This window comes from Haematobia irritans, chromosome 5 (genome assembly GCF_050003625.1).
Source record: "Haematobia irritans isolate KBUSLIRL chromosome 5, ASM5000362v1, whole genome shotgun sequence".
Taxonomy (NCBI): Eukaryota; Metazoa; Arthropoda; class Insecta; order Diptera; family Muscidae; genus Haematobia; species Haematobia irritans.
Genome location: NC_134401.1, coordinates 60,476,231 through 60,498,810, shown reverse-complemented (window position 1 = coordinate 60,498,810; position 22,580 = coordinate 60,476,231). Strand labels below are relative to the sequence as shown.

At 32.1% G+C, this 22,580-nt stretch overlaps 1 long non-coding RNA gene across 1 annotated transcript; it reads left to right on the top strand.

The window, feature by feature from the left end:
• Positions 1-6,252: 6,252 nt before the first annotated feature.
• On the top strand, positions 6,253-6,624 carry LOC142238322 (uncharacterized). The gene is made up of 2 exons (XR_012722699.1): positions 6,253-6,391; positions 6,450-6,624. It is a non-coding gene; the product is annotated as an uncharacterized LOC142238322 (long non-coding RNA).
• Positions 6,625-22,580: the final 15,956 nt, after the last annotated feature.

The following is a 22,580-nucleotide window of genomic DNA, read 5'->3' as shown; positions in this document are numbered from 1 at the left end:
TCTCGGTGACTCTCGCAATAACCATAGGTTCAACTTTGGTGAGTTCTGAGGCAATAGAAACCTCCTCTCGCATACGGTGTCTATCCATGTCTTCAACTTTGGTATCTCCCTCGACTTCGCAAGAGGATCCCCTTACTTCTGATTCAGACAGAGTCTTGTCCATTTCTGAATCCTTTAGCAGATCGTTTTTATATACCTTCATTTGGATATAATGAAAGCCATAACATACACGGCCCTGGGACTTTGCTAGATGTGGCAAAGACTGAGTGTTCAATATAAACACTGCATGCCGTCTTGGTCCATCCACTTCATCCAAACGGCCAACCTTCCAATCAGCTATTGGAAGATCTGGATTGCATCGTTTCAGTCTATTTAAAATAGATTCAGGGTCAGAAGGGTTTGCAGGTATCCACGCATGTGCTCCAGGTCTAGCCGGTATGTCTTTCTTCTCGACTAACTCTAGAGCAGCTCCTTCCCAAACTTCACCAATTAGTATCAGAGCACCTTTAAAACATTCTATAGACCTCTGGTCCTCAAATGCGACTAGCTTAAATCGTCCTTGATACCAACCAGCCTCTTGGTGTCGAGGATCTGGGCCGGGAAACTTTTCCAGCACCTGTGAGTAGACGACAGACAGAGCATTCTCAATTTCACCCCCATTTTTGCTTTGGAACCATACCGTCCAATTCTCCTTTATTAATGATAGCCATCACAAGGCAACTGAGACAAACGATCTTTGATCCCTTTTGGAGGATGGCAGCTCATCCGGCGATCGTTCCCTTTTTCCAGTCTCACGAATTCCTTGAGCCCATTTTAAGGTATCGCTTTGTTTAGCCGACAGCGTGCTTGGGTCGACTGATCCTAACTTCTTTAGGATAAACAAAGCATTTCTGCGTTCCTTGAATCTCTTTCGTGAGGGATTACCTCCTTTTGATGTCGTTACCTTAGAAAAAGTTCGACTTGTCATAGTGTCGCCACCTGTCGACCCGTCTGCAGGTCGACTAATTGGGCCTAACTCTTGGTCATTGCCCAGATTTATAACTCCAGTCGATACCCGTCCACTGGGCCCCGAAGTTAGCAACCCAGTGGATGACTTGGAATTTCGCTGCATGGTGGCTTAATATCCCACCACACTTGTTGTATGTATTCCGAGAGTTAATTGATACAACCGAATGCTGAAGGTAATTACAGCCGAATTAATTGGTTGACAAAACTAACTCTTTATGTCAAGTAATTCTCCCTTGCCATCGTTCGATTGTCAGGACCGAATTATTTGGGAGACACAACTACCAACTGATAGTAGCTGCTACTGCCAAAAGGCAATAAAAGCGATTGTCCCAAACAATCTGTATTCTCTGTGTAAGTTAATTTAAAGATGTTAGGCACCGAATACAGAAAATTTTATAAAGCTGAGGTTAAATGACATGTTTTAAGCGCCTATTTCTTGTTATATGTTCGAGTTAGAGGTATTGAACCCATGATCAAGTGCGTGACCATTACGATAAAAGTCCTACCTATTCTCATACAATCCCCCCGTGCCGAGTATGACTTTTCGCCAGATATAAGCCATAAATGAATGTAACCACTGTGTAGTGAGCGTTTTGTATAAGTTCTGGCAACACACACACAGACACATACGAACTTACACCCATAGTTCGCAGTGCTATTTCAAACAGTTCGTCTGTCAACTGCGATGATTAATGCCTTTGCCACGCCGACATCGATTAAGTGCGGCAGTTTGCCAAACAACAAACAGTGCTAACGCTGTGATCACCAACATCACCGAACACCACACCGTTCAGGCCATGTAACAACATCGCGCTCAAAGAAATGCGTAGACCATCAGACACCACCGCCACCGCGGTGGGGCTTTTGTGGCCGCATTCATAAATGTCTGAAATTGCATTTTGTGTGCAAATGGAGACGGTGTGTAAGTGTGTCCCGCCGGTATGTGATTTAAATTTTGACACCGCGGGTGACGAAATGGGTTAGTATGCAAATCTACGAGACCAAGTCTGATAACCGCCTCACCTACGTAGTACATAGCCAGAGGATATGCAAACTTCAGTTACAATGTGTCTATGTTTTTGTTTCTCCAAAATGACTTCAAATGACTATTCGCCATATAGCGGTGGCTAGAGAAACTGAGGGAGCAGCTATTGGCAGCTGAGTTGACTTAATACGTATTTGACCTTGAAGTTGGTATTACATAACATGATTGCGTGTATTGCATCAATAGTCTAGGATTTTGTAAGAACTTAGAAACATAAGTAATAATTTTTGAATTTGAAACCATAGCTTCATGCCATGGATCATGCCCTAAAATGAGGTATGAATGTTAGTGACCCACGATCATTTGTTAAAGGTCAATAATAAACCGAATAGGGCACTTAAATTGTGTTCCATTAAACAATTTCGGGGAAACATAAAGTTCTATTGATAATACTAAAATACCAAATTATATTGTCTGGCATCAATTATAAAATTATATTTGAAGGCAAATTTCGTTCGTACGTAATTTCAACAGATGGTAGAAGGGCATCGCTAGATCAGCTTAGAATTTCACCACAACCCAGAATATGTATGTACTTTATGGGGTCTGAGACCAATATACCCTTACGCTAAAAAAAGTGAAGTCTCTATTTCACTAAAGCCAATTTAACTTTATTTTAGTACATGAAAATTTTATATTTGGAGAAAGTTTCGTCAACTCTAATATTTTTTTGCGTACGTTAGTTAAATGAACTAAATAAGAGGAAAAAATTAAGCATAAAAATTTTAATAAATTAGTTTTTCTCACAAAATAGTTCATTATTTCTTTAAATTTGTAAGTTTTACTACAAATGGGTCCATCATGAACTTCGTATGTCACTAAAGACATTCTTGCAATTTTGAACTCCAAGTTTTTTCCTTCAAACTACAAATTTTCTATAACAAGTGCAAAAAATTAATTATGTTTCTTGAATTTGTCGAAAAACATTTACTAAATTTTGTGATATCGTTTGTAGTACTGTTTAGTTAAAATTTTTTAAAAATTTTCAAATTTTCTAAAATTAACCAAAAGTTTCTTCCTGGTGGGTTCACTTTTTTTCAGTGTATAGGTTTAAGCTGCAGTCTGCTTCGTTTTCTTTAGGCTCACTTAGACTAATCATTCCATTGTGACCCCCAAACTATACTTATTGGTATTTTAATTTAGAGACTAGAATATGGCAAAAATTCAAGGAGTTAAAAAAACTACAATTTAAAAGTCTTCAACATCTATGCAGAATTTTGCCACGATCATGATGGTAGATGTATTATTGGGTGAACTTTTCAAGAAGTTGGGAGAATGGAATAAACCCTGTAGGAATTTCTTGAACTTGCTAAAAATATAACCAACTTTTTATACCATCTACCATAGGATAGGGAGTATATTAACTTTGTCATTCCGTTTGTAACACATCGAAGTATTGCTCTAAGACCCCACAAAGTATATATATTATGAGGTCGTGGTGAAATTCTGTGTCGATCTAAGCATGTCCGTCCGTCCGTCTGTTGAAATCACGCTAACTTCCGAACGAAACAAGCTATCGACTTGAAACGTGGCATAAGTAGTTGTTATAGATGTTGGTCGGATGGTATTGCAAATGGGCCATATTGGACCAATTTTACGTATAGCCCCCAGATTTGGATTTCGGAGCCTCTTAGAGAAATTTCACCCGATCTGGTTGAAATTTGGTACGTGGTGTTATTACATGGTCTCTAACAACCATGCAAAATTTAGTCCATATCGGTCCATAATTATATACAGCCCCCTTATAAACCGATCCCCAGATTTGTTACAATATGGTGTTACTATATGGTCTCTAATAACCATGCAAAAATTGGTCCATAACGGTTCATAATTATATATAGCCCCCATATAAACTGATCCCCAGATTTGACCTCCGGAGCCTCTTGGAGGAGCAAATTTCATCCGATCCGGTTGAAATCTGGTACGTGGTGTTCGTATATGGTCTTTAACAACCATGTCAAAATTGGTCCATATCGGTCCATAATGATATATAAAGGGTGATACAGTCAAAATTTGGTCAAGGGAAAACGCGTGTAAATCCGTGAAATCGTTTATTTAAAAAATCAAATTAAATTTCTTTTTCAAGTTCAATTAGTATACAATTCAGGAAAAATATTCAGTTAGGCTTTCGCTTTTCCAAATCCGAATTGCCGGGCCTCACGCTTGACACCTGCCATCAGATTTTGTACAGCCACCTTGTCCACCTTCTTCGCCGCAGAAAGCCAGTTTGCCTTGAACTGCTGCTCGTCCTTAGCAGTTTTTTTTGGTCTTCTTTAGGTTCCGCTCGAGAATAGCCCAGTATTTCTCAATTGGGCGGAGCTCTGGCGTGTTGGGAGGGTTCTTGTCCTTGGGAACCACCTGCACGTTGTTGGCGGCGTACCACTCCATGGCCTTTTTACCGTAATGGCAAGATGCTAAATCCGGCCAAAACAGTACGGAACAACCGTGTTTCTTCAGGAAAGGCAGCAGACGTTTATTCAAACACTCTTTCACCAAACCAGATATTTCTTTGCGAATTTTGACAGTTTTATGTGCTTGAAAATATCTGCTACCTTTCCCCTTCCTTTTGCCGTATAAAACTCCTGTACCGGAAGCTGCTTGTACACACAAAAATTTTTTTTTCTGATTCAATCACGAAATTAATTGATCCAATTAATTTTTTAATTGAAATGTCTTCAACCACGAAATTCTTGATTAAAAAATTAATTGATTTCATTACCAAATTTCAATTAAGTTTTTAATTGATTCAATTAAAAACTTAATTGATGTTGATTGCAAAACTCAATCAATTTAGTAATTAAACAAAGGTAACTATTTTCAATTACATTCTGAATTGGCTTAGAATTTTTATTTGGATTAACAATTGATTGTTTGAAAAAAAAATTAATCAAAAATTTAATCATTTTTATAACTGACTTAGTCTTCCGAATTTGATTAAAAGTAAATATATCAATTAACTTTTTAATTAAAAATTTTAAAATTTTCAATCATTGACTAAATCAACTTAATGTTTCTATCTTGATTAAAAAGTTAATTGTACCAATTAATTTATTAATTGAAAAAAATTTCAACTTCAATTAACTTTTTAATTAGAAATATTTTGGTGATATTTTTTTCTGTGTAGTCGGCTTTGGCGTAGGTTTCGTCGTCCATTACCACGCAGTCAAAATTCGTCAGCATCGTCGTGTACAGCCTCCGGGATCGCGCATTGGCCGTCGTATTTTGTTTATCATCGCGATTTGGAGTCACTACCTTCTTGTAAGTCGATAGTCCGGCTCGTTTTTTGGCTCGATGCACGGTTGTAGACGATACACCCAGCTTATTTGCGGCATCTCGGAGAGAAAGGTTAGGGTTTCGCTTGAAACTACCGGCAACTCTCTTTGTCGTCTTAGCGGCTTCCGGTTTTCGATTTCCCCCCGATCCAGACTTCCTGGCTGTCGACAAACGTTCCCCAAACACTTTAATTACATTTGTAACGGTTGATTTGGCAACTTTTAGCGATTTTGCCAGCTTTGCGTGCGAGTAGCTCGGATTTTCGTGATGCGCGAGCAACATTTTGATACGCTGCTCTTCTTGCTTGGACGGCATTTTGACAACTGAAGAGTGAATTCCAAAATCAAAATAGGAGCAACATCCCAGCGGCGGAATCGAGAAGGACCTTGCAAATTCAGGCATGTTAAATGCCTTAAATTGGAAGGAGTTGTGTTTATAAGGCATGCATGTGTACTGATTTTACATTCATCGGAAGCCTTCTAAAATCAGACCTGTATTTAAGCATTGCGTTTCATTTACTTTTTTCATTTTATGCACACGGACATTCTCTCTGCCTTCTTTATAGCAAGTTGTATAGCATGGGTGTTAAAATTATGTAGAAAGAGAGATGTCTTGTGCTCTCGTTTAAAAGAGAGCTTTAAAATTGTTTCATTCCTATTAATTTATAATTAGAATGCATTTGTAATGCCTTTGGAAGTCAAACGGTTATTTCATATTATGACAATCCCCGACTTACAAATAGAAATGAATAGGCATGTAATTACATTGCTTTCCACTTCCAAAAATAAGCTATTAGGAATGCGTAGGATTTCGTGTATGTTAGAGGAATTGTATTTTAACATTTTCTACCCCAAACAAAAACAAAAATGAAACATAGCAACATTTGAAATTTATAACTATTTATGTCAGAAAATATTTTCATTAATGCCATGTGGATAATAATTTAGCGTACGCCAGTACATGCTATTCGTTAGTTGACTTATTGATCTGGTAAAGTACGTACGTCTTCCAAATTATAAAGTGTTTCGCATTTGCGATAGTAACCTTAAGTATAAAACTCTAACGGTAAGTCTTTAATTTTATTTTATTATTTTCATTTTTTAATGCATTTTAGTTCTTTCAGATCTTGACAATAAATTTACCGAAACGCAGAAAGAATATAGAGCCCAGACGAATCAAATATAGTGATATCTTGGGGAGTGACTTGATATTTTCTTTATGTTTTTATATATCTCTGAACGCTAATCTTTTTTAATGTTAAAAATAAATAAATTTGAAACAAAAGCATAAAAATTTAATACCGGATTATTTATTTATCATAAAGGCATTATTTTGGGAATGTGTATGGAAGGCCTTCCTAAACGAGAACCCGTTTAGCGCTACAACATGCCTACAATAGGAAGGACGTGAGAAGTAGTTATATTATCAGTAATTATGTAGGTGTTTTATATACACTCCTGTAAGCCTCCTTCTTTTTGGAGGGCTGGTGAAGGGTCTTTTATGGAAGCTACAAATAAGGCCTTGCCCTCCAATCTCACCCTATGTTAAATGGAAAGGAAGGTGTAATGTCCTAAGCAGGCCTCTGTAATGCCTAGACAGGCCTGGAAGGAGGCCTTCCAACCACGTGAACTACGCCGCTGGGATTCTACACACACACCTACAGGTTTTTTAAATGCAAAATTGAAAGAAATACGTCAAGTTTATATTGACCAAATTTTGACCGTATCACTTTAGCCCCCATATAAACCGATCCCCAGATTTGGTTTTGGAGCCTCTTGGAGGAGCAAATTTCATCCGACTCAGTTGAAATTTGGTACATTGTGTTAGTATGTTATATGGGCGCTAACAACCATGCTTAACTAGGTCCATATCGGTCTATAGTTATATGTAGCCCTCAGATAAATCGATCCCCAATCACAAAAAATTGGTCCATATCGGTTCATAATTGTATATAGCCCCCATATAAAACGACCCCATATTTCAATTGTGGCTCTCTAATTACCGCGCAAAAGTCCATATCGGTTCGTAATTATTTGTAGCTTTTTTGTCTAATGGACTAACTTACAATTATATACATTTCCAGTATTACCACAACCCAATTATTTCGATTGTGCACTGAAAAAATATTTACGTGATATTAAAGATTACGCAACCTACATATTAGGATAAACAATTTACAAATGTTTGAAATTTGCATCCCCCCCTTTAAAGTCGCATGTCTTTGAACTAAATGAAATTTTTCTTGAATTAAAGAAACGCATTTTTGATTTAAAGAAATCGTCCTTAAATTAACTGAAATATTGATTTTTTTTTTTAATTAAGAAAACCTTTTTTTGAAGTATCCTTTATAATTTGGAATTTTAAACTGGCATTTGTTTGTACGTGAATAGCTTTATTAATATACCGCTAAAAGAGAATGAAAATTCGATAAATGGGATCTGTATCCTTATTTTAATTTTATTGATCATACACACAAAAAAACTTTACTTGGATCCAAAGATTTGGACCTTCCCTTTAAGATTTTGGTACTGATTCCGAGCCAAAGATGCGGCTTCTTTAAAATAAAGACATTTTTAGCGACCTACTTAGCTTTAAAGATAGGACCTATAAACTAAAACAATAAGATACAGATCTCATTTATCAATTTTTCATTCTCTTTTCGCGATTTATTAATGAAGGTACTCACGTACAAACAAATGCCATTTTAAAAATCCAAATAATAACACATACTTCAAAGTAAAAAATGTTTTCTTAATTCCAAAAAAACTTTAAAACAAAATAAGTCTTAGCCTATATTTGAAGCCTTTTTATCTAAAATTTAAAGTTGCAATATTTCAGTTAATTTAAAGACAATTTCTTTAAATCAAAAAGGTGTTTCTTTACTTTAAGGAAAATTAGCCTTAGTTCAAAGACATGCGACTTTAACGGAGCGACGCAAATTTACGAAATTTGTGTTCTAAATTTAATGAAAAAAATTTTGAAACAAAGATTATAAACTTTATTTTAATTAAAATTTCATTATTTTAAAGAAATTTTTCCTTAATATTTTGTAAATTTCGCATCCTAAAATTTCGGTTGTGTAATCTTTAATGTCACGTAAATATTTTTTTCAGTGTAGATTTAAAGCCAGATAGGTCGCTAAAAACTGTCTTTATTTAAAAGAAGCCGCGTCTTTGGCTCGGAATACCAAAATCCTTAAGGGAAGGTCAGAATCTTTGAGTGTGGATGACAGTCTTTCGTTTCTACGCAATCCATGGTGCCGTATTTACTTGTTACTAACTAATCTACAAGTGACTTCGAGCCAACTCAATACATATGCACACCCTCCAAAATAAACGCCTCTGTAACATACACTCCCAAACATATTCTGCGTGTAGTATGCAAACATCATATGTTTCATCCTAAGCATATCATTTTTTAGGGCCCAAATAGTTAATTCCAGTTTCGAATCATTTCAGCAATCTACACTTTTATTGTGTATGTGACCGTATAGTTATTGAATAGCTGAAGTGAGAACTGTCATCATTAGTTACTCATTCAATTATCTACGAAGAAATGGAAAATAAATGTTCTCCTAACTTTTTTTTATTCTCTCTCGGTCTGTCATTTATACGAATTTTTATACCCACCACCTTAGAATGGTGATGGGGGATAATAAGTTTGTCATTCCGTTTGTAACATATCGAAATATTGATTTCCGACTATATAAAGTATATATATTCTTGATCAGGGAGAAATTCTAAGATGATTTAACCATGTCCGTCTGCCTGTCTGTCTGCTTTAATCACGCTACAGTCTTCAATAATGAAGCAATCGTGCTGAACTTTTACACAAACTCGTCTTTTGTCTGCAGGCAGGTCACGTTCGAAGATGGGCTATATTGGTCCATGTTTTGACATAGCCCCCATATAAAACGACCACCCGATTTGGGGTCTTGGGCTTCTAGAAACCGTATTTTCTATCCAATTTGCTTGAAATTGGATATCTAGAGGTATTAGAGGACTACAAATAGATGTGCCGAAAATGGTATATATCGGTCCATGTTTTGGTATAGCCCCCCCATATCGGTGTATCGGTACAGGCTTTATATAGACCCCCTTATAAACCGGCCCTCCGATTTGGGGTATAGATTCTGGAACCTCCATATAGATCGATTTCACTCTTTAGTATATAGAAGGCGCATTGATCTAAGTACCTTATTCACTGAAAAAAATATTGTCGTGAGGTCAAAGATTTCATGCCTTTAAAATACGAATACAAATTTTGCTTAGCATAGAAGACGCACTTCTCTAAAATAAAGTTATTTTCCTTGTCCAAAAGTCGATAAACTTACCACCACGGTTGCCACAATTGGTAGAATTCTACCCAAAATTGTAATCTTTTTTTGTTAAATCTCTATAAAAATAAAATTTTGACAATAAATTCTATAGAAATAAAATTTTGAGAAAAAATTCCATAAAAATAAAATTTTGAGCAAATTTTTTATAGAAAAAAAAATCTATAGAAATACAATTTTGACAAAATTTTCTATAGAAATAAAATGTTGACAACATTTTCTACAGGAATAAAGTTTTGACAAAAATTTCTATAGAAATATTTGTTTGGTAGATTTGTGGCAATCTTCAAATTTTGTTAGATTTTTTTTGGCACGAGTGGTAACTGTTGTTACCGCACATAGTTAAAGATCAAGCCTTGCCGGCTTCTAATTTCCTCTTTAGAGCCACAAAAATGTAAAAATTATTACAAATTGTGTTGAGTGAAACTGTCCCTACATTGTGGCCCTACGTCCCTACAAGACGCTAAATATTAGAAAAACCCTACATATAGGGAATTTCCCCTACTTCTAGCAACACTGGCTGTGTTGATATTGCACCTACGGAGTTAGTATGCCACTAATATTGAGAGAAAATCGTTAAATTAGTGTGGGTAATAAATACAAATTTGCAAAAATCGAGCAATATTCTTATGTAAGAGCTACAAGTACGTATAAGTACGATCGGCTAGTACATCAAAATTTGAAATTTGAGTAACATTGGTTAATAAATAAGAGTACTATGGCCAAATTTGGGAAAATCGAGCGATACATATATATGGAAGCTATATCTAAATCTGAACCAATTTGCATAATATTTTGCGGGTTTGATTAATACCACAAAAGGTTACCTTGTGCAAGATTTGAGTAAGATCAGTTAAGAAATGAGGCCTGTATGGTCAAACATAAGGTTATTAGGGGCGAATTTTTCAAAATCGGGTGATACATATATGGGAGCTATATCTACATCTGAACCGATTTCGATGAAATTTTGCACATATAGTTAGTACTATAGAGGACTGGATCTAGCCAACTTTTAGTAAGATCGGTTAATAAATAAGGGTTCTATGGCCAAATTTGGGAAAATCGGGCTATACATATATATGGGAGCTATATCTAAATCTGAACCGATTTCGATGATTTTTTGCACATATAGTTAGTGCTATAGAAGATTATATTTAGCCAACTTTGATTAAGATCGGTTGATAAATAAGGGTTTTATGGCTAAATTTAGAAAAATCGGGCGGTGCATATATATGGGAGCTATAGCTAAATCTGAACCGATTTCGATGATTTTTTGCACATATAGTTAGTGCTGAAGAAGATTATATTTAGCCAACTTTGAGTAAGATCGGTTGATAAATAAAGGTTTTGTGGCCTGAGAGCTATATCTAAATCTGAACCGATTAGGATGAAATTTTGCAGACTTGAAGGGCGATGGAAAAGATTACCTTTTGCCAAATTTGGTGACGATCCGTTTGACAAAAAGCGCAACGTGACCCCATTTGTCGAAATCGGGCGATACATATATATGGGAGCTATATCTAAATTTGATCCGATTTCTTCCAAATACAATAGCGTTCGTCCTTTTTTGGGACAAAGACAATCGCTATTGATTTTAGAAAAAATCGGTTCAGATTTAGATATAGCCGCCATATATATGTATCCCCGATCTGGTCATAATTGGCGTGTTTATCAACCGATGTTCTTCAAATTCAGTACATCCGAATTTTTTATGAGTCTCAAAAAACTTGCAAAATATCAACCAAATCGGTTCAGATTTAGATAAAGCTCCCATATATATCTTTCGTCCGATTTAGACTCATATGACAACAGAGGCCAAAGTTTACTTCCGATTTACGTGAAATTTTGCATAAAGAGTAGAATTGACATTCTACCAATGCTTGGTAAATTTTATTTGGTCGTGTGTACCAACTTTTGGTCACACTGATATTGTATTGATTGTAAAGACCATCGAAAATGAAAAAGAACTAACAATTAATCCACACAATTAAAAATTGTGCGTCTCCACTGCCAATTTGTTATCGTAATCGAATTCCAAGCAACCATTGTATATGGAATTCTTTTTAATTGAAAAAATCCGGAGAAGAAATTGGTCTTATAGGAATCACCAGGAAAATCCACTTCCAATCAGTGTGCGTCAAAATAACTCAAACTCAAGCTCAGCTGAGCGAAAAACAGCAACACTGAAACATAAAACAAGACAAACTAATATTAGCAAAAATTATATTTTTGTTATATTATATTTAATAATTATTTTTTTTTTTGCATGACTGAATTATTTTATTGTGTAATTACTGCAACTAAAATTAATTAAAAATAATAAACAAAAAAAAATCATTTTTAACCAGTTATTTGCTCACACTCATTGTCTTCTTCTATGTTAAACAAATTTCGCATTCATTTTTTAAGGATATGAAATCTTTGACCGCGCAACATTTTCGCACTACGTACAACGATTCAAACCGATACATTGCTTCTCTTAAAAGTTGACGTAACATTAACAGAATGACGGACGTAAATAGCTAAATCAACTAAGAATTTTATTTTACAACGATTTATTATTAGTTGGTTAGCACAATGTATACGTATATTCATTCGAAAGTGCACTGAAAAAAGATTGTCCTAAGGCCAAAGATTTCTTGGCCTTAACATACGAATGCGTTTTTGCTTACCATAGAAGATACATTTCCTTGATATAAAGTTTTTTCCTTGACCAAAAGTCCTTATAACTAAGTGGTTTGACTTTAAAATGGGTGTCTTGTGAAAAATTCTTCAAAATTAATGAAATTGTCTTTAAATTTGTTGTCTTTTTACACCTTCACTACAGAGCAAAAAGGTTTCTAAAATAGGACAAGTATTTTAAAACTTTACTTTAATGAAGATTTTTACTTGAAACATGGCGTAATTTCTACTTGAAGTTGAGTTTGGATTTTAAAATTAAAGGTTTCGTTAACACGTTTTTAAAAAACTGTTGCAGCACATGAAGAAAGAAAGCAGAAAAACGTGTACATTCAAATTTTTTTCCTGGTATCAAACACCCAGAAAAAAGTGCCTTCGGAACTAAAGGAAAAAATGTTCATCAATTTAGTTTGGCCATTGTATTTCCACACGGATGAAAAAGACTGTTTTTCATATGTTTGGCTATAAACATTATATGTTTGGAACACAAATTTTTAAACACAATATTTTTGAGTGCAAGCAAATAATGTTCATAAACTAGCATAACATGTTTGGGACATATATGTTAATATGTTAGAACATATTATGTTTGGGACATAAAATGTTTGTAAATATAATATGCTTGGATGCAAACATATATTAATTTAGAAATAGCCTATAAACATAAATGTGTTTAGTAGCTTGGAGCGCTATTTAACAGGGAGCGATATTGAATTAAGTTGGTGGTTGTTGCTTGTTATTACAAAATTAACATTTTATTTTTCCTTGGGCAATTGATCAGCTACTTCTTTGATCCTTACAAACTGTTTGGTCCGCTGTTCGAATCCCCGTCCGGCAAAAGGTAAAATTAAAATAAAAAAAATCATACAATTGAATAATTTCTTCTACAATGTTTGTATTACAGAAAAAGGTGCTAAGAACTAAAAAATCTCGTGGAAGTGAGAAAGATGTGGGGGAATATACAATTGGGCAGAAACAAAATTTTGAGCATTCAGGTCGAAAACCTATGTTGTTAGCACCTATATTACCTGTTTTTTTCATAATTCATTATGATTGTAAATATATAAATAAATAAATAAAATTTTGAGCACAATATTGTTTGGGAGAATTTTTTTTGAGCATATAATATTTTTGGGTGCAAAATGCTTCCAAACATATTATATGTTCACATAACAACATATTGTTTTTTGGAAGACAACATTATTGAATTTGGATGCAAAAATACAAAATGTTTGGAACTTAGACTACCCAAACATATATTGTTTAGACCAATATGCTTTCAAACATATTATATATTGGAAGAGATCAAACATATAAATGTTTGAGCAATACCCAAAAATATATATGCTTGAAGCAAAATATGTTTGGGAGTATATGTTACAGAAGCGATTTTTTGTGAGCGTGCATTAAGTTAAATTTTTGTTTAAAATAATAAAATTTACTTGCTTCAGTAAAAAAATCCTAAACTGAAAGCAGTTAGGAATAGCTCATTAACTAGAATAAGGCATGGAATTTTACTAATACTGTTTTCTTCGCAGGGTATAAGAATTTACTACTGAACAAGAAAATTTTATTCACTGATAACAAAGCATACGTGAAAATAAACAAAATATGAACCCTCAAATTTAGCAAAATTTCTTATAAAATGATAATTCTGACTTCCTTTATTATAGAAAGCTTATCATACATACGAATAACACTTGGCATAGAAAAATAGTTTAGTTCATTCGTACTAAGAAGTATTCAATCCTTTTAAACTTAAGGAGACACACTTGTTAGAATATAGGAAATTTTCCTATATTTCTTTTATCTACCTGTAATCGATACCTGTCATCGATGTAATCGATATGTTTGCGCGTGGGTTGTTTTTTAGTTGGAATCGCGTTGTTATGGTATACGGAGTGATTGTTAAAAAATAATTTAGTAAAATAATATAATAAATGACAAATAAAATATATAAAATATGTGTTATTTTAAATTAAGGAGAAAAAATTATGTTCCTGATGGTGTATAAAGAAAGAAAACAGAATAACAACCCCTTCATTCGTCTTCATTTTGGAATCTTCAATTAACAGGTAACATTCAATGACTCTAACCTTTTGGGCATTAGCGTAGCTAGAAAATCTTCCTAGGGGGGGGGGGCTATAGCCCCCCTAGCTAAAAATTTATAGACTGAACTTATAACTTCAATTAATGTTTTATTTCATAAAAATTAATAAAAAATTACACATCAAAATAACTCGACAATTAATTTATAATAAAGCAACTTAAAGTAGTTCCACACTTTTCCCAGCAAAAAATGGGAGTTTTTCTAAAGGCACAACTTTAAAAGCGCTTCCACAAAGAAGTTAATTATTTCAACTACACAGGAAGTTTTTTTACGTCATTTTTTTCATATTTTAATGCGTAATTTTTTGTTTTCTTTTTTTTTTCAAATAGTTTAAAAAAAGAGTAAGAATAAATAACGTAGTACAAATTATTCAAATTTTGCCACAAAAATGACAAATCTATTATAGAAAAATCAATACTTTTTGAAAATATTCGAAAATGTTTCAATCAAGCTTTAGAATGCATTAAAAATTATAAAAAAAAATATAAAAATTATTTAGCTTGGAAAATATCACACAATTTTTGAATTCACATTCAAAACACTGAATTCGGATCACACCTTAAGAAGTGATGCAAATCAATTGCAACGGCTGTTCGATGGACATCCCTCCTATGACAAATTCATATTACACGCAGAGAAGAAACATGATTGCCACAATCATATTCGAAGAGCAAAATAATATGATAGCAGCTATTTTTGCGGCGACCATGTAACATTTTAACCTGCAACCATGTTGGCTAAGTGAACATGGTTCTAAGAAAAATATAATTGTCCTCATCTAAAATGTTATTATATTGATAAAAAGAATTTTGTTTGAATGAAAAGACTATGGTCACGATCTAAAATGTTATGTTATTCGTCAAAAATGTTTTTCTTCTAGTTAAAAGAACATGGTCACAACCTAAAATGTTTTGATTTTTATGAAAAAACTTTTTTCGTCGTCGAAAAAAGGACGCCACTTGAGAAAAGAAAACACAAAATCAACTTTATTTATTTGTTTTTATTTATTTATAAACTAATTCATTGTTTATTTGTATTTATAATGTCGTGCAAGCAAACTTCACATATTTTTACACACTCTAGTTTGGTTCAATTTCAACAATAAGTAATCATTCCATATTTACTTCGTGACCATCAAATGTACAAACGCAGACATCATGTAACTGCAAATAAAAATAAATTATACCATATATCAAAATGCAGAACAAAAACCAGGTATATTTTTTTCAATTACACTTTCCTTGTTTGTATTCACATAAAACCACGTGCCATTTCTGAATAAATAAATTAACACAAAACACAATAATTCCGTATTCTCCGTCCATTCCAAGAAACAATCAACACACGACTGACGCGCAAAATGAAAATCGTGTGTACCTGCTCAATGTTTTTATAAAATTCTTGTCGCTGCAAAAAAATTAAAAAATTAAATGGTCACGAAAACAATGTACATGGTCTTTATGGCCATGTAATGGTTGTAGACATGTCTATACGTAAACTATAAAAATATTTTTTTCTCTGCAAAAAAGTAAAAAAAATTGAATGGTCAGATACATGATTTTCCTGACCATATAATGGTCTCAAATTCTATCATTTAAATAATAGAACATGTTTGCGGCATTTGAGAACCATTTAAATGCTTATTGCCAACATATATTTTTCTCCGCTCGAAAATTATTTTTACAAAGACAAAATACATGGTTTTCGCGACAATTACATACTCTATATAAGCATTAAATGGATGCGGCAACCATGTCCAAACATGTTTTTTCTGTGCGTGTACATTCATCGCTTCTACGTCAATTTTGCACCACTCCCGGACCCATTTTCGCTTCTTTTTTGGCGACGCTTTTTTGCAGCATTATTAAGATATTAATTTATGAAATAATAGTTTTACTATCAATTACTATTTTTTAATTAAATTGAATAAATCAGACTAAACAAAATAATAAATAATAAACTAAATCTCAACCACAGCTTTATTTCATAAATATCAGACTTCAAACATTGCCATCGGCAACTGCTACCACAACCCAAGTAATTCGATTGTGCATGAAAGTCGTAATCGTAAATAGGTTTTCAAATTCTGGGGGGGGCTAAACTTTTTCTGGGGGGGTCTAAGCCCCCTCCCCAGAGGCCTTCCTACGCTTATGCTTTTGGGAAAAATTGGTTTATGATTTTTTATATTTGTAGGTATTGAAATTGTAAAAGGAGGACAAAATCGTCACGCAACAAATTATTAAAAGTGGAAGGTACAAGAAGAAAAATACGTTTCACAGTTGATGATACTACATTGAAATTGGAAATAGTGGAATAATAAACTAATATTTCAAAGCCATTCGATGCTGGTGATTCTTAATAAATAATTAAATATATTTATTAATAAATCGTGTATTTTATTGAAGAAAAAATTGCCTATATAAATAAATAAAATTATATTTCAAAACGAAGGTAAGCAGATCTAAGTTTGAAGTAAAAAGGTTTACCAGAAATTTGTAAGATTTGTCCCAATGATTGAAAAAAGTTCAATAAAATCATTCCACACACAAAAAAAAAAATTTTCTGATTCAATCACGAAATTAATTGATCCAATTAATTTTTAATTGAAATGTCTTCAATCACAGAAATGATAGTATCAATTAAAAAATTAATTGAAGGTCAATTAAAAAGTTAATTGATCCAATTAAAAAATTAATTGATACTATTATTATTGTGATTGATTTTTGTTTCGATTAAAAAATTTGTTGAATCAATTAAATTTTTAATTGAATATTTTTTAAAACTCAATTAAATTTTTAATTGGAGAAATTTTCGTGAATTTTTTTTGTGTGCATATATGAATTTAAATTTTTTCATTCTGTAGTATAAGGGTACATAAATATAGGAAAATGCTAACTAATATAGGGAATGCATTCTACCTAATTTCAACTAAAATCACATCGTTAAAAAAAAAATAAAAATGTCTTTGGCGCTATACGAAGTTCAACTTTCTTCACAATGAGTTCATTTTAACTTAAAGAAGGGGTAACTTTTTTCTGGGTGAAAACGCAAAATTCAAATTTGAAAGAAAATTGAGTCTTAAATGTATCCTTAATTGAAATATTCGCTTCTTTGGCTCGGAATCAATATCAAATTCATTAAAGTAAAGACAAAATCTTTGGAACCAAGAAAGTATTTTTTCAGTGTGCTCCCTCCTCCAGAAAACTGTTATTCTTTTTTCAGGCTTAAAAATGGAAAGCCAAGAAGAAGAAACCAGCATTTCCAAAATGGCTACGTATACATATGGTTGAAAGACATATGCACTGAAAAAACAGTGAACCCTTTTCCATTGCAAAATGAACTAAACTGTAGTAATATTAACCATGATTTAGCCCTTAAGATTTTTTTCAACTTGTCTAGTTTATAATTTTCTTAAATTTTAGTTCATCTATAACATTGTAGTTTAGTTCATTTTTACAACACCATAAGATTTATATACACCTACCAAGTTAAAAAGTCAGTATTATTTTGGTTTACTTGCTTATTTTGTGGGAAACCCGATAATAAAAATTGGTTAACAGTCTCTTTAAAATGTCGACGACTAGACTATTTTTAAATCAATCATTCCACAGTCTAGAGAAATTAAATAATTAAAGGAACAACAAACCGTTTTACTATTATGAGAATTTTCATACATTAAAATTAAACTATCTTTAAGCAAAAGTACTTTATTATAAAAACTTATGATGAAAGTTCTTAATACAATGTTTTTTGTGAATAAAAATTATGACCACATGGAAAAGAGAGTAGTTCATTTGAACCCGCTGTTTGGACATTTTGACTTATCCTTTTTTTATTCATCGTTGGTAATTTTTTCACATATCTTGCTGGAAAAAATGGAAACAATAATGAAAATTGTTAAAAATTAACACCATGTAATGAAATATAATTTGTAATTCTTCATTTTAGCTTGTAACTTACCATATTTGGGACATTTTATCAAATGGTGTAAGGAATTCATCTTTTCTTTGGAAAACGTATCTCATAAAATTTGTACCTGAAACAATTAGAGAAATAATGAAGTATTCTAAATAAATCCATAAAACTGTGTTATCGATGTAAAAGATATAATAAAATAAATATTCTAGTTGAAAGAAAGCCAAAGTTTTAATATAAAACTTACCAATTCTCTATTAAATTGTACGCTGAGGGGAAATATAAAAAGTTGTCCAAATTTATTTGGGTTACTCTGAAATTAAATATTAAATAAAATTATTAAATGACTTTTCAAAAAATCTAATGAAAAAAATAATAATATGCATTCCTAGACAGTCATCAAAATGACGACACGTAATTTCATTTTCGATTTAAAATGCATTTTAGTCTATTGGGAAATGGTAAATTTAAGTTATACTAATTCGACCGTTTTATGAATTTTTGTTTTATACTACTTAAAACCAAATTGAATAAGAAAATAAATTCAAGTTTGGTTCACTTTTTCGCTCACGATGAAAATTATATCGTCTTGAAATCAGCCGCAGTCAAAATGACGAAGGATGACGTTAATGTACAAAAAATAAGGATGGCTGTCCAGGGTTAAAAGAAAGTTAAAGAAAACTTACCAATTCACTATTAAATTACAGGCAAAGGAGTACTAAAAATTTGTCCAAATTTTAAGGGGTTATTCTGAAATTAAATATTTATTTTTACATTAAAAATATTACATTAGTTTCCAAAAAAATTAATTAAAGAAATACTAAAATAAGGTATTAAAAACCTGTAATTTTGATGATAAAAAGGTCATAAAAACGTAAATATTCTAGTTGAAAGAAAGCCAATTTTTAAAAGAAAACTTACCAATTCTCTACCTTTTTAAATTTGTTTTACTCCGTCTGGAGTTGCTCTGAAATTAAATATCGCTTTTACAACAAAGAAAAACATTAAACTGGTTTCCAAAAAAAAAAAAAATAATTAACAAATAATAATATACATAAAAAATATTCTTTTCAAAAGAAAGCCATATTAAAAAAATACTTACCAATTTATGAGTAAACTATACGCTGAGATATAACAAAAATTTTCCAAATTCATCTGGAATTGAATATTAATTTTTTTACATAGAATAATAAAAATTTCAATACACTTTCAATTTCAACATATTTTCCTAAATATTCTTAATAACTTGTTTTCTAAACTACCGATAAAATATTAATAACTTTCATTTAAAAGGTTTAATAAACAAACACCAATATATGTCTCAAAAATCCAAAATATTCTATGCTTTTATATTCCCTTGTTGCATACCTACTTAAAAGATGCAACAGCCCACGCCAACGCCAACTATACAACTGAAGCATGCCAAACAAAACCAAGCAAAGCCAAAACATCCCTACAACAACAAAAACACATGTGCCTTTATTGAAAACAACACCTCATCCAGCCAAAAACCATCAACGAATAACAAATACACACACAAGCCACTAAATGAACAAAAATAAAAACAACCCCACGCTCATGTGTACACAACAAAACTCAAGTAACATCATCTTTACATTAATCACATTCCACTATTTCGATAAAGATCTCTGTACTATTCATTAGTTCATCGCATCTGCTGACAATTTACTCTAAGAATAATATTCGTAAAGGCACACCAGTTTATGAGCGATGAAACGTTTAACTTAAAATTTGCAAAATTTTCATGAAATGTTATCTACCATTTTTGACGAAAATGTCTATAAATTTAATTACATGTGAACTAAATATATTTCATTGTGTAATTTTTTACCAACAATTATTAACTATAGGAATAGTCAGTAAGAAATTGCTATCCACTTTCAAGTTCATTTTTCGTAAAAAAAAAATATTTTCTCATACAAAAAAATCTTATAGTAAATTGCACTTATTATTTAGAAAATACTTTACATTTCACAAGTAGTTTTATAGCATGACAAACGAATTTTTAACTACCAGTTAAGAAATTTTTTAAGGAAATTTCCATCGTATTTTGTAGGCCATGAACTAAACGATTGCTACTTAGAATTTGTAAAATTTCCTTTCGAGTAGTTAATTTTCGTTCAAGATACGAAAAATGAACTAAAATTCTGGAAAATTCTTGTAATAAATTATTGTAAAAATCTTCTTAATTTTACGAGACACTTTTTTTTCTGTGTGAGTTTTTTGCATTATAAAAGACATGTAACATACACAGAAAAAACTGAAGCAAAATAAAAATCAATTACTGACATAATTGAATGAAAAAATTATATCAAATACGATTTTTATTAAGTCAAACATGAAAATAATTGGTTGAATGAAAAACTGGCAAAAATATCAAAATTCACTGGTAATTGAATTCACAACACATCAATTACCATGTTCAATTGGACCAAGTATAAAAGTTATTGATTTAAGTATAATGCGTAATTGCCTGATAAAACTGTTTATGACGTTGCTACGTAACGAAAAATAAATTAATACAAACAATAAAATGTCATTTATTGTTATTATTAAGAATCTTTTTAAGAACATGGTCGAATTTACCCGCAAATAAACCGTGGTATCGGTACCGCGATTCGAAATGTTAACATTTACAACATTTTTGGCGCACCATATTGTATTTTTATCGCAGGTAAGTACCTCTATCTAAATACCAGTTTTTTTTGGTCAAACGCGTTTTTTGGAAACTACACTGAAAGAATTCTCTTCGTAAAAATGAACATTTGTGAGTCTAACCTGTGACGTGTTGGTAGAATTCTTTCTCTCTCTCAAGCACATTCACGAAATACTCATGTACGTTCACGCAAATAGAACTTTTAAAGACGATTAACGGTTCACAACAATTTTTAGACTCACGAGGATTCTCGTGACTTCGACTATTAGTCGGGATTTCTTTCGTTGTATAAACTTACACACATCCTGAATTGGGTCGTTTAAAAACTTGCGAATAAGCTTTGGAATATATATACAATTACATTCTTTCTATTTTGTTTTTACAATTAGGTCGTGTACACGTCAAATTGCCCTATTAATGGATATAAGCCGACTGTCAAAAATATGTGGCCTAGAGGAAAATGTGTTTACTACGAAAACGGGGATTTCGAGAATTTCTTCCCAGCAACAGAAGGTAAAATCATGTAAAACTTTGAAATGAATAGATGTTTGTATTACAGAAGAGCAGGATGCCTAAACAAATCGTATATAAATGAGGAAGATTTGGGAAATTGCAGCAGGTGGTACAGATAATTCAAAACTGTTTTTTCTTTGTGAGTTAGCCTGTTAAATACGTCGTTTATAATGAATATTCTGTATTTTTCTACCAAACATGTACTTCGCTGTATTTTCAATTATACATATTTTCAGAATTTCTTTTTTATAATAAACAGCATTAAACCTTTTTTCAGAGTGTATTTGTATAATTTTCTTAAATTAATATAGATTATGTAGTACAAAGATTGTATTGATTAACATCGTAATAAACACAATTACGATAGTAAATGTTTAGGTTACAAAATTCTATAAACATTGTACTCAGTTCAATTACGACTGTAATTGAAAACACTTTATATACTTCAAGTACTAATGTATTTGGATTGAGTACTATGTCATTTGAATATTTTGTCAAATTCCAATTACATTTATACTCAACGCAAATATTACTTCATTTGAAAATAGTTTTATGACAACCTGACAAATTGGGTAATTGGATTTACAATTTTCGTCATAAGCTGAAAATCAAATACAAAAATAATTGAATTCACAATTTTTGTATTTGATTCAATTATTCACTTTTTTCTGTGTAAATAAATGTAATAAATAAATATTTAAATCAAATATTATGACCTTCTTTTAATTAAATATTTTATTTTAACGAAACGAAATTGTGTAATTTATCGCCAACCTAGAGTTGATGGTATTTAAATATTGATATTGGTTAAGGATTGATTAGACATTTGTATTTAAATATTGTTCGTCTTTTGCCAATTAAATTTCGATTCTTTCTCGAAGTATATAATGGACCCACACAGTATTCCTGAAAACTCAGGAAAGCTTCGCAATATTCTTTTTTGTTTCAAAAAATTTACTATGTCATTTAATTTGTTAGTCACATGTAGCTACCATAATATGTACTTGCTTGCTGAATGCAAAGA